This window comes from Numida meleagris, chromosome 2 (assembly GCF_002078875.1).
Source record: "Numida meleagris isolate 19003 breed g44 Domestic line chromosome 2, NumMel1.0, whole genome shotgun sequence".
NCBI lineage: Eukaryota > Metazoa > Chordata > Aves > Galliformes > Numididae > Numida > Numida meleagris.
Window position 1 is genome coordinate 94808655 of NC_034410.1, and position 14887 is coordinate 94823541.

Below are 14887 nucleotides of genomic sequence, written 5' to 3' on the forward strand. Positions count from 1 at the left end.
CTTCCTGATCTTAAACTTTTAATTCCAGTCCTATATTTTGACAATCTGTTGTACAGAAAATGCTGAACTTTACCGTTGTTGTTTTGGATGTATAAGCCATCCTAACAGTTTGCCCCTCTAATCAAGTCTCCTGCCCGTATGTTAAGTAGCTCTTCCTCATCCAATTTATGAAGTTGTATAAAAAGAAATTGTACCACTGCTGAAACACAAACTGGAGAGGATAAGTAACTAATTCCCACATAACAGTGTATAATTTTTAAAACTAATGAGATTGTAATGAGGAGAGTAAAAATCTAATTGCTCCTACATATGGAGGCTAATTCAAAACTTGGATCATTCCTATTCCCTTTATTTGTTTTCCTTCCTATTTTTTAGCAGGAGAGGAAAGCAGATTTAAAAAAAAAAAAAAAAAAAAAAAAAAACAGAAATGCGTGCAGATATCAGGATGAAGTACTTTAGACATTTGTACATAGTCTAGTAGCAGAACAGTCTTTTTCCTTTTTCCTCTTCCCTTACTCATTGAACACTTCGGTTCATTGGGATTTATTTTTATAACTGGAATGGTTGTAGTTAGCTTAGAGCCAATCCCCTTCTCTGCTGGAATTAGACTTTTTAATTCAGTTGAATTATATGGTAACAATTGCAAAATACCATGACTCTCCTTCTTAGAAGGAATCTTCCATTATAACATCTCATGAGACATCCCTAAATAATACAGCCTGAGTTACATTAAAATTAAATTTGAAGAAATCTGGCCCGTTCATGAAGGTAAAGATTTGAAAATAAGCACAAGAATGTGATAATTAGCCTCTTAGTCTTTGGACCTGGGTCACAAAGCAATAACCCAACAAACTTCAGGGGTTACTATCCCAGCTGAGTGGATCAGGTAGACTTCCTTTACATAAAACAAATGCTAAAAAATGAGCAGAAAACAACATGGATTCACTCACAGGTGTTCTCAGCAGCAAGAGTGAACCTTCATCAGGATATGTAGTCTGCAGTAGTACCACTCCTCCAGCGTATAGCAACACTGCACTAGCACCCTGTTGGTCAAGCAGTAACATCATGATCAATCAAAAAGCTCATTAAAGTATGTGGAGAAGAAATCACAAATGCCCTGCATGTAAAGAGGTGAGTTAGACAAATTTGCTGAAAGCATTTTGGTGCTAGACATACGAAGCTAGAGTAAATGGTCCAAAATTAGAGAAAGTGTAAAGCAGTCTGAATTGACAGATTATCATATATTAATATCACTTCCTGAACCACAGCAAAGTGTACAGCTTGGAGAAATATAACTGGATTTATCTGGGGCTGTTTGAACACACTCTGTTTACTGTGCCTTTTGACTCTGGGAAAGAAAATGTAGAGACTGCACAATATTGCCCATACTTCCTCAGTAGATAATTACTGCTCTCTGCTATAATAGCTGGCTTTAAGGTAATAAAAAGATTAGCTATGGAAATATAGAGGACCATAGAATTTTCTCTGCATTGTAAACTAAATTTTACCAAACCAAGAGTTTTGATATAAGCTTTCTGATATTGAATGAAAAATCAAGTAAATTAATCTGAGTGTTCTCAGCTAAACTTTATGAAAAGTTGAGTGCTTGTTTTATCAATTTCCTGTTTCTTTCTCCCACCTCCTAAAGAAATTTTATTCTTGGGGTATGAATGTAATCAGAAAGTTTCATATAATGTCAGAGACTTTACTGTCACCAAAGATAATGGTTGGTTTGCCTAAGGGGAAGAGGGAATGAGATGTAAGTAATAAAAAAAAACATTCTTTATAATTTCTTTTTTCCTGCTCTATGGCATTTCCTTAACTGTCATTAGATGTAGTTTAGCCCTATGGGGCTGTAGCCCAGAACAAGAGCTGTTCTAACATCCAGTCATCCCTAGATAGGTCCTCTGTTACAGAAACATTTTCCTCAAGACTGTCTGTTTTATTACCACCCTGGGAAAATAAAAAAAAAAAAAGTTTCTGGGCTTTCAGAATTTCTGTTTCAAACATGCCAAGATTATCATTATCCATCAGTCAGAGTGAAGATTTAAAAGAAAAAAAAGCTTTCAAATATACTCTCATTTGCTTAAATGAAAATATACATTTCACATGAAATTAATACATCAAGGTGATTGAATAAAATCATGAATAAAATAACAAAGGAAAGCAAATCAAACAGGTATATCATGAAATGCAAATATGTCTCCAGTTCAAATACTGCTGTTCTAATATTTCATGACAGTATACCCTTACTTATTTCCTACAACAAGAAAATGCAGCTGATGCCAGTAAGACTTTACTAATTACGACCAAAACATCAAATTTTGCTTTCTTAGATTTTTATGGAAGGATTGCAAAGAGTTACCACATCACTGAGCTGCTATCCAACCCCTGCTGCCAGAAACTAAGGAGTGCCAAATGTTTCAATACCAGTGCTTGAAATAACACTGAAAATAGGCTGCTTTTCCACCTCTAATTCTCTCAAAATCTTTTTTTCTCAGTATGAAATAAAACTCTCTAAATCCAGTTTGTAGCATTTCAGGCCCCACGCATGCTTCTTCATAAAGTAATATAGAACAGAGATTCCATGGGAAAGCTGAGCAAAAACCAATTGGATTTCAAATCTGTGATGTCCCAAAGGCTGCAAACAGCAAAGCATTCTCAAGAAATAGGCAGCATGTAAGAAACTACCTTTTGTACAGTGAGACACCTAGACTTTCTATGGCTGTCTGCATTTGTTGGAAAAAGGGTCAGTATCTAGTCTCAAATGTGTAAGATAAGCAAGCCCAGGGAAACTGTTCTCTGTGGGCAGTGAGTAACAGTTTTCTTTGCCTTTGTAGAAATGTAAGCAAGAATCATGCTATCATAGAATCAAAGAGTCATAGAATCATGGAATCGCAGAATAGTTTGGGTTGGAAGGGACCTTAAAGCCCACATAATCCCCATCCCCTGCTGTGGGCAGGATTTCCACCCACCAGCTCAGCTGCCCAGGGCCCCATCCAATCTGGCCTTGAGTGCCTCCAGGGATGGAGCATCCACAAGAGGAAAGCATATGTGTGATGTCCAAGCAGAGAGAAAAGTCAGGTGAATCCGAACTACTGCTTTTATGTCTCTGCTCCTTTCACAAGAGGCTAGGGGAAAGCTCTTGTTATGCTTTGGAGATCCACCTAGGCTTTGGGTTTTTGACTTTTAGCAAAGGTGAGAGATTTGAGAAGCCTTGGTCTGAACTCTTATTTTCTTAAGCTGGACTAACAAAGCCCTTAGTCTATGCAGTCCATTTATTATGCTGTGCATTAATAAATGTATGGGGAGGGATGGAGGAAACAAGTAAAATGTCAGCTGTAGTAGTACCTACTAAAGCTCTGCAATCATCTAAAAATGGAGGAGTCTGGGAAACAGCAATAGTGATTTAAAGCCTTTGAGTGAAAAATCTTAGCACACTGTAAAATTTAAGTGCAATTATAAGAAGATACAAAATTTTTCTCTTTCAGCAAAGTTACACTTCTCTTGGTCAGTGGAATTGTTGATAAATCAGTTAAAATAAAATGTAAATTGAAATATCCATATGGCCACTGTGAAACTACATAATTCAAAACAAATAGTGTGTAGTCTTTAAGGAAATAATTCTGCCAAGAAAAAATGAATACCCTACTTTGTTCTTCCTTCCCTCTTAGCTCATTGTAAAACTCATGATAATGGCTTGCTTCATAAAGCTGAAGTCAAACACCTTTTTCAACAAACATTTCCCACCTTTGCATTAAGCCATATGGTTATATTCATCTGTTTAGCCAAAGATAAAGAAATTGAATCAAATAAATTTAAGTACGTATGATTCATGATTCTTTCCAACAGCAGCACCTCTGTTACACAGTTCTAAACTGATTCCTGAGATAAATGAATTTATGTATAGTTAGTATCATCTTGTACTACGCTTTTTTTTTACGGGGGGGGGGGGGGTGTTTCTTTTTTTGCTTTCTGCTTTGTTTGGGAGTTTGTTGTCGTTGTTTCTTTCCTTTTTTTTTTTTTATGTGAGGTTTTTTTGGTTAAAATCTTGATTTTTTTTTTTTAATTTGGTAAATTCCTTGTGTCTATTCCTGTATGTTTAAGCGTAATTTTTACCTCAGTTGTCAGTGAAATTCTCTTCAACCACATCTTGATGGACAAGGCAATCCACTTTGTCATCTAACCCCTATATCAAAGCATCAGAAGATTCAGTAGTTCAACCCCTAGAGAAATGTTCATTACTTTTACAAGATTTACATAACACTTCTGTTAATAATGCTTAGATCAGTGTTGCAAAATAAATGGTTCTAGAACTTCACTTTGGTCTGCTATTTATGTGTTTTTAAAGATGAGCATTTCAGATTAATAAATGTAATGTGAACAAGATCTCTTTTTAGAAAAAACACACATTCAATACCTACAAAGACATCTGTTAATAATGCAATAACAACTTCCACATCATCCATTATACAGAAAGCCTTTGTTTCATCCTTAGATTAAGTGGTTTTATTTCTGAGCACAGAATTCCTTTAGTTCTCATCCTCCAACCTCCAATCCCTCCCAGAAAACACCTACACAAGTAAAATAATTCTTAGTGCTACAAAAGGCAGTTTTCAGTTTCACTTAATAGAAGTGATTGCTAAAATGACTTATACATCATTCATGGAAATCATTTCCTAAAAGTCATGGCCAAAAACAAATTTTCGCTTGAAATATGAGGTTCACTGAGGATAGAAAGACAGGGAAATTGAACTCAGATAAAATATCTGAGTCTGTACTACAAGACCTCGAGCTTTCTTTGAAGTGTGGGAACAGTTGTAGGGAAAAGGAGAGGGACTGAAGGATCTAAGGCACCTGAAGCAGATAAAAAAAAAGTTATAAAACAGTTTAAAGTTGCTAATGCTTACGTACAAGGTTTCTCATACTGTTTTGTAGCAATCCTCTATAAAGATCATATATGCACAAATACCACTGGTAATACAGTAATACAGAGACTTGTAATGTCTTGATTACCATGAATAAATTGCAAAACAAGTATTTACTATTGTCTATCATTTAAGGAAGAATGTGTAAATGTGAAGAGAAAATGTAACAAAGTATTAGTCACCTCTAGTGGGTAAGATAGCTATCCCACCTTCAACAAAATGGGTTAACGGCAATTTGCTACAATATTTTCTGTCTACAAATGCCTGGCTTTAATAAGTGTTCATATGCTCAATAAATGTTTAACCACCCTGACTACAAGGAATTGGTAAATCCATAATGTCAGACAAAGAATGCCTACCTTCCTTGTCTTAGCTGTTGTTTACTTTTTATTAAGGAATATATCGTAATACAACAAATCAAATCTGAGACATCTTCAGTGCTTTGACAATTTTTATTCCAGGACACCATGCTTAATACTACATTTCTGCATTCATATGTCATTTATGAAGTTATGTGGGGCAATATGACTGTTGCTAAACCTTCAGCATGGGTAGAAGATGAACTGTTAACTGGCAAAGTTATGCTGGTCTGCTCCATTCAAAGTGCAGTTGTAAAAACCATCTAACTATTGCTACAAATAGTAAGTAATTACATTGGTTCTGCTCATTTCCCAGGAGACGAGCTGGAATCACAAATCCAAAAATCACAGCTCGTATTGACAGCCAGTACTGACAGCAGTATCAGCAGAAAGATGAAAACTGTCTGGGTAGGATATGAAAGTGACACTAACATCTTGTACTAACTGGTGAAACAGCTGTTGACAAGAAATCTTGCGCCCTTTCTCCTTGGTACACCCTTGGTTTATACGGAGAAGACTTTATTACTGAGGACAAAATACAAACTTGATTTTAGAAAAGCATGGGTTTTGCACCTTTCAGTGGAAATTGAATATAAGTAAATCATGAATATCTGTAAAATCTTCCTAAAATTGAACTCCTCTAGTAAGCCATGGTGTTGTGATTTTCCTAAAATTGAGCATGACTGAAGACACCAGAAGGCCCTTGATTTCCAAACTTCTTACACTGGTGGTACTACAACCCAGCTATTTCCATCATAACAGAAAATACTAAAACGGGTAATGATAAAATCTGCACTACATGTTCTCACAGGGTGGGGTCTCTCCTTTCACTCTTCCACTTGGTTTGGGAATTCTTAATGTTACGGGACTGTTTGCATACTGCCTCCACACTTCTCTCCTACTCCAAAATCTTCCCATTTTCTCCTGGGGAAAAATCATCTTTTCACCTCTGAGGGTGTCATGGTTTTATGATTTTCAGTTATTGGTATTCCACATCATAACAGCATCTACTGTATGTACCTGGTTCTCAGAAGAGAACTACTACTACATTCCCCAGAGGACTTCGTGACCCTGTTACAATTTTCTGGTCAGAGGGAAAGATAAAAACTCATAGATCACAAGACCTTGCTCTCTTTCCACCTGTCTCTCGTCCCGGCAGCATCTTGCTCCCCAACCATCTTATCGTCGGTACTAGAGTAAGGCCTACTTTAATTTTGGACACTCTCTCTCATTGTATTGGATTTAACAGCTTAAATTGTAATTATATTGTATTATAGTGTGTTATTTTGCATTCTGATATCTTATTTAGTAAATTAGTTTGTTTCTCCTCAGATTGTTGCCGCTGTTTTTGCTCTCAGGCCCATCTCCCTACCCTTTTTTCCGTTTTCCCTTTCCCGGGGCGTGGGTCCGTGAGTCCCCCCATCCCATTCGTCACGGAACCGGGTCGAATGCCCGTAAACTGTTGATGGAGGGCTACCTATACAACTTCCCCTTGCTCTTTGTTGAAGTCTTACAGATAATTTGTCTTACAGTTTTCAGCTTGCTGCCTTTCTGTTTCTCTTTAGAGGGCAGAAACTGTCTTTCTGCTTGAAAATGTTCAATTGCTTTTGGGAAGGAAGCTATTTTCTCCCTTTTGGGAGACCTCCTCATAGACCAGACTATAACAGAGAGAATAAGGCAAAAAGGCAGTCCTTTCACAGCTGTTCTCTAACAAGACATACAGTATTCACGCACCATGCTGGAGAATGGCGCTAAGATACCAGTCTTATTTCAATGATCTGTTGAAACTCTACAAACTTTCAGCTATGGTGTAAGCTCCAAGAGAACAAGTCATCTTTTAATGAGGCTTCTGGAATTTATTTCAGTTTCTTGTTAAAATATTGTAACATCAGCATCAACTGTCTTTCTTTTGCTGCTTCTACTTTAGGTCTTGCAGAGAACCATCAAGCACAAACTGCCTGTTTCCTATTTTCTTCTTGCTCCTATCCTTCATCTAAGCATAATAAACGTCAGCTGTTAACAAAAATTTAGTTGGCTTTGTTTCTATCTACTTAGATTATGAAATTTCACATGCTGATAGAAGAGAAAACACAACTACTCAGAATTGTATCTCAAGAAACTGATTTCTATTCCTTTATTATAAGCATGTAGATTTCACTATTATTTAGCTGTCTTTTCAACTACCTCTTTAAGACAGCGAAAGTTTAAGGAAGAGGTGAAACTTTCTTCCCAGCTGTACAAGCAATACTAGGGTGCTAACATACTTTGTAGTCTTGGAAATTAATGGGACAAATCTACATTGCATTCATCTATCGCTAGCCAGTCATATTTTATTAAATGGTGAAATGCACAAGTTGGATATGGTAAAACAAGGAGATGGAGATTCTTTTGGTATTCGGGGGTTTACTTTGTGCTTGTGGGTCTGATATGCTCTCTCAAGCCTTTAAACTCCGAAGATTTTGTAAATGTAAGACAGGTCTTTTCTTGGCCCAATAATACCATTTCATGAAATCACTACAAAATATTATCTGACACTTCATTAGTTTGCTTCACCAGCTTTCCTAGAAATCACTTAGCAACAGAACTCCCCAAACACATACATGAATGTCATTAAATAAAGAGAAATGGCTTTCAGCTCTAAGAAGGTCATCAAAATCGTAATTAAAGTAAAAAGCATTACTATGTTGAGCTCATTTGTAATTAAAAAACAGATTTATGAAAGGTGTAGCTGTTCATCTCAAACATATTTGTTTTATAATTCTTCACATTTTCAGTGGTCTCCAACAAGATTTGAGAAACAAAGAAGCATTAAAGTATAAAGTGAGTAAGTATGAGGAAAAGAGCAATATGGAGATATGTGGAAATTAGAGTTGTTTAATTCAAAGAGATAACAACAAAACCATATGCTAGTGTCAAACAGACACTGCAAATTGGTAAGTAATGTTTTTGATTCCACATTTGAGAGTGGTCAGTCTTGAAAGAAGCTTTTATAAGTTTAGTTTTTTCAGTACTCTAAAATCTTGGGGAATAAGAACTCAACTCTATGTAGAAATGAGCTCTAGATAAAAAAGATCAATTTGTGCAATTTAATCTCTGGTCTAGTAAGAAACTGAAATAGTTTTCTTGCTGCATGTGTTTTAATACTTTCAGTGTTACACACTAGCCATTGAAGAAGTCCATTTTCTTAACAATATTAACCCAATATTAAAAAAAAAAGAATAAGCCAGATCCCATCAGAAGAAAGTCAGTGGTAGGTTTTTGTTCACTTTGGTGGCAGCTGTAAACACAATTTTTTTCTCCATCACTATTGGAAGACCAGAAGCATTGTATTGACTTATTTGTGTATGGACTCATCTGGACTTGTATAGCCTGAGCTGGATTTCCCTTGTTGACCAAAGGTCCAGTAAATTTATTGCAGATGTTAGAATAACCTCTGTGAGTTCCCTGTGTAGCAATGGTCTCACAAGCCTAAGGAATCAGTGTATAACAGCAGCACTTTTTGTCCAAAAACACTGGGAATCAATGAAAAGTAAGCAGTTTGATGTGAGAAAGCTTGTAGAAACAAACCTGAGACTGAGGGGAAAGAAACTTCCACCATAAACCTCATATCATTCCCTGCAAAGTCCTCAGGATACTGATGACTTGTTATCACTACCACCCATGTGCCAATTAAGAAAGACTCAGCTGTCAACTGCAGGATCCAGAAAGGATGAGCATTACAACAGAAAGAAGGGTGGGACAGAAGTTGTGTAGTAATTTTAATTATATTCTTAATTATATTCTTTGTTTTAATTTGAACTATTTGTCCATGAAAACATTATTTTAACTAAAAATAAATTCTTCGCTCCATCTTGGTGTGTTCCTTTTTGCTTAGAACAAGATTTTGAGGGTAACAAACTGTAACAAAACTGAAATTAGATCGTTATTATCTGCTGAATTTCTGTAAGACAGCAGTTTGGCTCTACATAAAACATCATGCAAAATTGCAGCTTGTCTTTATGCGAAATTGCTTACAAGACTTCAGGCATTCTTCCAAAGAAATTCCTCTACTATTGCAACTATGTGACTGTCCACTGCCCAAATTTTGGGATTTTTTTTTCTGTCGGAGGTCTTTCCACCTGTAGGCATTGATGTACCTGATAGAGGATTTGCTAATGCTATATCTATACAAAGCCTAGTGCAAAAAAAGCTGAAGTTACTATCTCCCTGGATTAAACATTTGTAGTCATAGTAACCCTTCTCTCAACTTCCAAATCCTATTATGGCTCCTGTAAACTGGTTTGCTAAGGCATGACTAAACCAGTGCAGTAGAATTGTCTCTCTGGTGATGTGTCCACATTTTAAATAAAATCTTCAGGAAGCATGATCTTCCCTTCTCTCAGAAAACTCCATGCTGAATACAAACTCTGCTTTGCTTCATTTGTATCATCTGCTTGACAAGTGGGTGTGACTTAGTAATTGGAAACTCTTGATCACTAATGATTGCTGTGATGCATCTCTGCAGCTTTTCTGAGATTCTTAGCAGTATAGAAACATTAAGAACAGCTAAACTGTTTATATCTAAGGAATTGCTCTGCAACAGTAGAATTTGTACAGTACAAGAATTTTGTGCTGAAGCAAGAAAGAACTGAACTAACACAGCAGATGCACTAACTTAAGCACACTTTCAGAATTTGGAAATGGCTAGTTAATGCTGTAGTAAGATCAATAGGATTGGGCTGCTTTGCATTTCTGCAGCTTCTATGATGTAGTCTGAGCTGTTTATTACCTGAACTACATTCTCCAGAGTGTAGAAGCAATCTAATCTCTCTTGAATACTTGTTCATCCTCTTTGTGAGGTTAAAAGCATTCCTTTAGATGTAGGGCTATCTTTAGTTTAAATTTCAGATAAAAGCATTGGGCACTCACTATTAAAATTATTTGAATTAGATTCAAACTAGAGAGCTAAAACCTGTGTGAACCTACAATATTTAGATTTGATAGGGGAAAATCTGTGAGCTACCTGGTAACTGATGACACATCAGAGGTTAATTCCAGTTATTTGATGATACCTCCTACACCTAATAACTCAAAAAAAACTGTGAATGATAAAGTTATAAAAAACCATAAAAATGATAAATCTAAAACACTTTGGTGAAGTAATGACCACATCTGAATCTATTAAACCAACTCTATTTTAATTCCTCAGAAAATGTTTTGCATGAACCGCAAGATGAAGCATAAAAAGACTTGGAAGTATATTTCTGATGTTACTGTTACCTAGGACAGCGTAAAATGGAAAGAGAAGAAAGTAATTGCATGTTCAAGGGTGACCTAAAGATGGATGTGCTGTGTTGAGAAAGAGTGCCTGAGTGTGCACCAGATCTGCATGAACACCTTTTCACCCAGCACTCTGCAGCTAGAAGGGACTTTCTGCGGTGGTTCCAAACAGGATTAACGCAATAATTCATTACCTACGTGTCTGTCATCAAACAAAAGCCTTTACTGAGACTTTGACTTACAGGAAATGCAGTGAAAAAATGTACAAAATATCTTTGCCAGATCGTATGTGTAGGGTATTGTTAGTTAAACTCATAGTGAAAAAAAAACCATCAAATTCCTTAACCTGGAAGCAGAACAGCCATGGTTATAACTCCCTGGATTAACAACTCCAGCTGTGTATGGCATCTACTCCAGAATACTTTGTACTAATGACGCAATTAATCAGGAACCCAAATAAACTACTCTCTTATTAAGAAATGTCTGTATCATGAATTTAACCACATTATGATTAAAGTATTATAATTATTAATAATACATTATAATACATGCAGAATAATTTAGTTGTGACACTTTTAATTGACCTTTTACTTTGGAAATAGTGAATTTGAGAAGAGATCTTGTCCAAAGGATAGGATGCAAATAGAAGAAATACTTCTGTAACTACTATTTAAAAATAAAATTTCTATTATTTTCTAAAAAGAATAGCTCTGCTATTTAGAGTTTTCTATTATTTCTATTACTATTATCATCTTCCTAATATCACCCTGTAGAGTTCTGTTTCACTCTAGATGAAACCTGCGCTTTATCCATGAGGGTTATTTTTCAAAATATCTATAGTGTGATAAACATTACTGTTTTCACAAACCACTTCTGAAATGTTACTCATGACATGGTGAAAAAGAAGGGAAAATAATCAAACATGTTTTTTACAAAAATCTTTGCATCCCAGTTTTTGTAGAAAAATATGAACTTGTTTCTCTTCTTAAATAGAGAGTGAAAGTATTAAAGTTCATGTACTTTGTGCAACTTGTATTGCATTCCATTTAGTACACAGTGTTCTGTGTACCAAAAATAAAAGGTTTCAATTTTAGAGCCTATTAAAACTGCAGTCCTAGTCTATAAAAGAACTTGTGAAAATAGCATCATGGGAATAAATTTTAAACACGTCTAGTAAATCTGAGCTGAAAAATCAAAGTTTGAAAGGAGAAAAAGAAGAAACCATTCAAGTGACAGGCATATTTGCCTTCAGAAATAATATTTACATTCTCAGGGAAGTATCCCATTTTGTTTAGTATTTTTATTTATATTTTCAAGGACTATTATCCACTTCTTCAATGGACAGTCATCATCTGTCATTCTTCAAATGATCTCTTCGCTTCCAAGTAGACTTGCAGCTTCAGATCAGTAAAACGAGTGCACAGTGCTCAGCACAGAAGTTATCATCGGACTACGATCACCAGTTTCTTCCACCTCAGATCATTCCACCTTGCTACTAATTACCCTAACTCAACTTTTACCAATGCTAAAATACATGTCAAGAGGACGTGAATGATAGCATGACTAAATTCACGAAAGCAAAAAAACTAAATATGATATGCACACCATTTACCATCACCTTTTTGTTACTGAATGTGGTTTCTCTTAAACTCAGCTAAACCTTCCGATCAGAAGAATCTCTGAGGAGAATTTTCAGTTTCTCTAAGGAAAAAAGGACTAACCTGAAAAACAAGTGTTTTCTCTTGCAAATGTTGCCCACAACTGTTCATACTGCACCTTAGTCATAATTTCCACAAAAAAATGATCTCCTAAACAAATTAGGAGTCTCTGAATCAGCTTCATATCCAATTACATGGAGTCCTCTCAGTTCTCATGATTGGGAATGATAAACTACTGCACTCCAGTTACTATGTATTGAAAGAAAATGGCCTCTTAAAGCAGGCAAAAAAAAAAACCACCTAAAATCAAGAGGTGCTGGGGTGACATTTTTCTAGAGCATTTTGGGTTGCTATTTTTTTCCCCAGGCTTTCTAGATCAAAGCATTCAGGTTGACAGCAAACTATCATCAGCACATTTTAACTAAAAGACTGATCACAGGTATGAAAATAACTACTTGGTGCCCCAGTTTTCTGTAGGAAATATAGCTCATAACTCCTATTTGAATGCATAGGCCCTAATCTACCATGGCCATGTCGATCCTAATCTACAATAACTACAGTAACTACAGGAGAGGGCTGCTCTCCAAAAGCAGGTGTGCAGGAAGCTGAGGACAACTCCCAGGACCAGTTGTGCCCCGCTAGTGGGATGCCATCTCACCAGGTCTGAATGCAGCAGTCAGAGCTGCATGCTGCCTGCCAGGTTCAATGACAGACTCAGGCACAGCAAGCAGTGAACCAGGTCTGGGGATCAACCAGGGGCTCCATCCAGCTGGCTGCAAAAGAAGATGAGAGCCAGAGTTACATTGATACAAGTCTATAACTTGAGGGAAAGGGCAGAAGATAGGGGTGGTCACAAGCCCATCTACAGCATAGCTCAGATCAGCTCTGGGTACGCCCGTGCCAGTTGGAAAGCAAGGGCTCACGTGAGTCTAGTCAGGGCTAGCCATGCCTAGTAATGTTCTCAAGTGCCTGGTGGCTGCTAAAGCCAAAACACCATGACAATTTGCTTTAAGAAGGAAAAGGCTAGTTTGACAGGTTGGTATCCAGCTACACCTTATACATCACAGGCTTTGCCAGAAATGTAGCCACCACTGTTTCTAGGGTTTAGTTGAAGTTAAAGCTAGAGCTGATGGAAGGACTGGAAATTCTGAGAGAGCTGGACTATACAGGCTCAGAGAATGTTGCCAGGGAGGTGGATTTTATCAATATACATAAATACCTGAAGGGAGAGAGCAAAGAGAACAGAGCCAGTGGCGTCCCATGCCAGGACAAAAGGCAGGAGGTATTAAACTGAAACACAGCAGGTTCCTATTAAACATCAGGAAGCAATTTTGACTGTGAGGCTGACTGAACACTGGCACAGGTTGCCCAGAAAGGTCATAGTCTTCCTTCTTGGAAATATTCAAAAGCCACCTGGATATGGTGTAGGACAATCTTCTGCAGGTGACCCCAACAGAACAAGCAGATTGGACCAGATGATCTTGATCTCCATAGGCCTCTTCCAATTTCACTAATTCTGTAATTCAAAGCAAGACTCTTATGAGATCTTTTAAATAATAATACAGAAATAGGGGGGAACAGAAATAAGAAACTACTTGTGTTTTGATATTTTCTGAAGGACTTTTTCAAAGCACTATAATACTACCAGCAAAAATTATATAGCTTCTTGTATGAATAATAGGTCACAAACCATCACAAACATTTCTGGTAATATCCTCCTGGATCCCCTAGCCCAGATAGACTTTTTAATCTACCACTAGATTAATCTGAGAACTGATACTGAATATATACATATGTTAGGTTCCCACTGAAATATATGGTTCTTTATTTGGATCTTGTACGGCTAGAGACATCAGTCTTCTAAAAAATGCTCATCATAGTTTTTCAATATATAACAAAGTGCTTCATCTAATTAAAATGAAAAAAAAAAAGATCAAGTATTTTTACTACATCAAATTTGTGGCTGGATTTTTTTTTTTACTTGGGATTGCTTGTTAAATCAAAAAAATCTGTGCTTTAAAGAACAAAGTATTGTGTGGTTTATAATAGTGGAACTCTTACAATGACATTTGTGCATATCCAAATATAGTATGAAAACTAACATATACATAAAACTCATTTTTTTCCTACTAATATCACATTTTTATATACATCCTAGATTATCAAGCATTTATAATCTATTACAAGAGAGAAAGTAAGGGATTGATAACAGACTAAGCTTTTTAAAACCAAGAGTTCTTGTTCACTTTGTGCTTTCTGGATTATTGATAATGCTTTCTAAAAACTTAGGTCCTCACCTGCAAAGTTCTGTTGATTTTTTTTTTATTTTTTTTTTTACTTTCAGTCTTTTCATTATCACAGCATTAAAAACATTTATTATTAGTTTGTAAATATTGATATCAGAAAAGTATGATTTTATACATACATAAATGTAGCATTTGTGAATGCCATCTCATGATTTCTTTCTATGACAGATTAAGCCAAATGGATATGGGTAGATACACTATCTGAATGGAAAATCTGCTTGAAAAAGTGAGGTTATTAATTAATAGCTGTTTGAGTTGAGGGGTCAGGAAGCTCACAAGCTGACAAAGAACTCTGATAAACAAGCTGGATATCAGGGCAACGTTCTGGGATATGGAGTTTGTTTAGAGCATGGTTGTCCAACCTTTTGGCAAAAAGG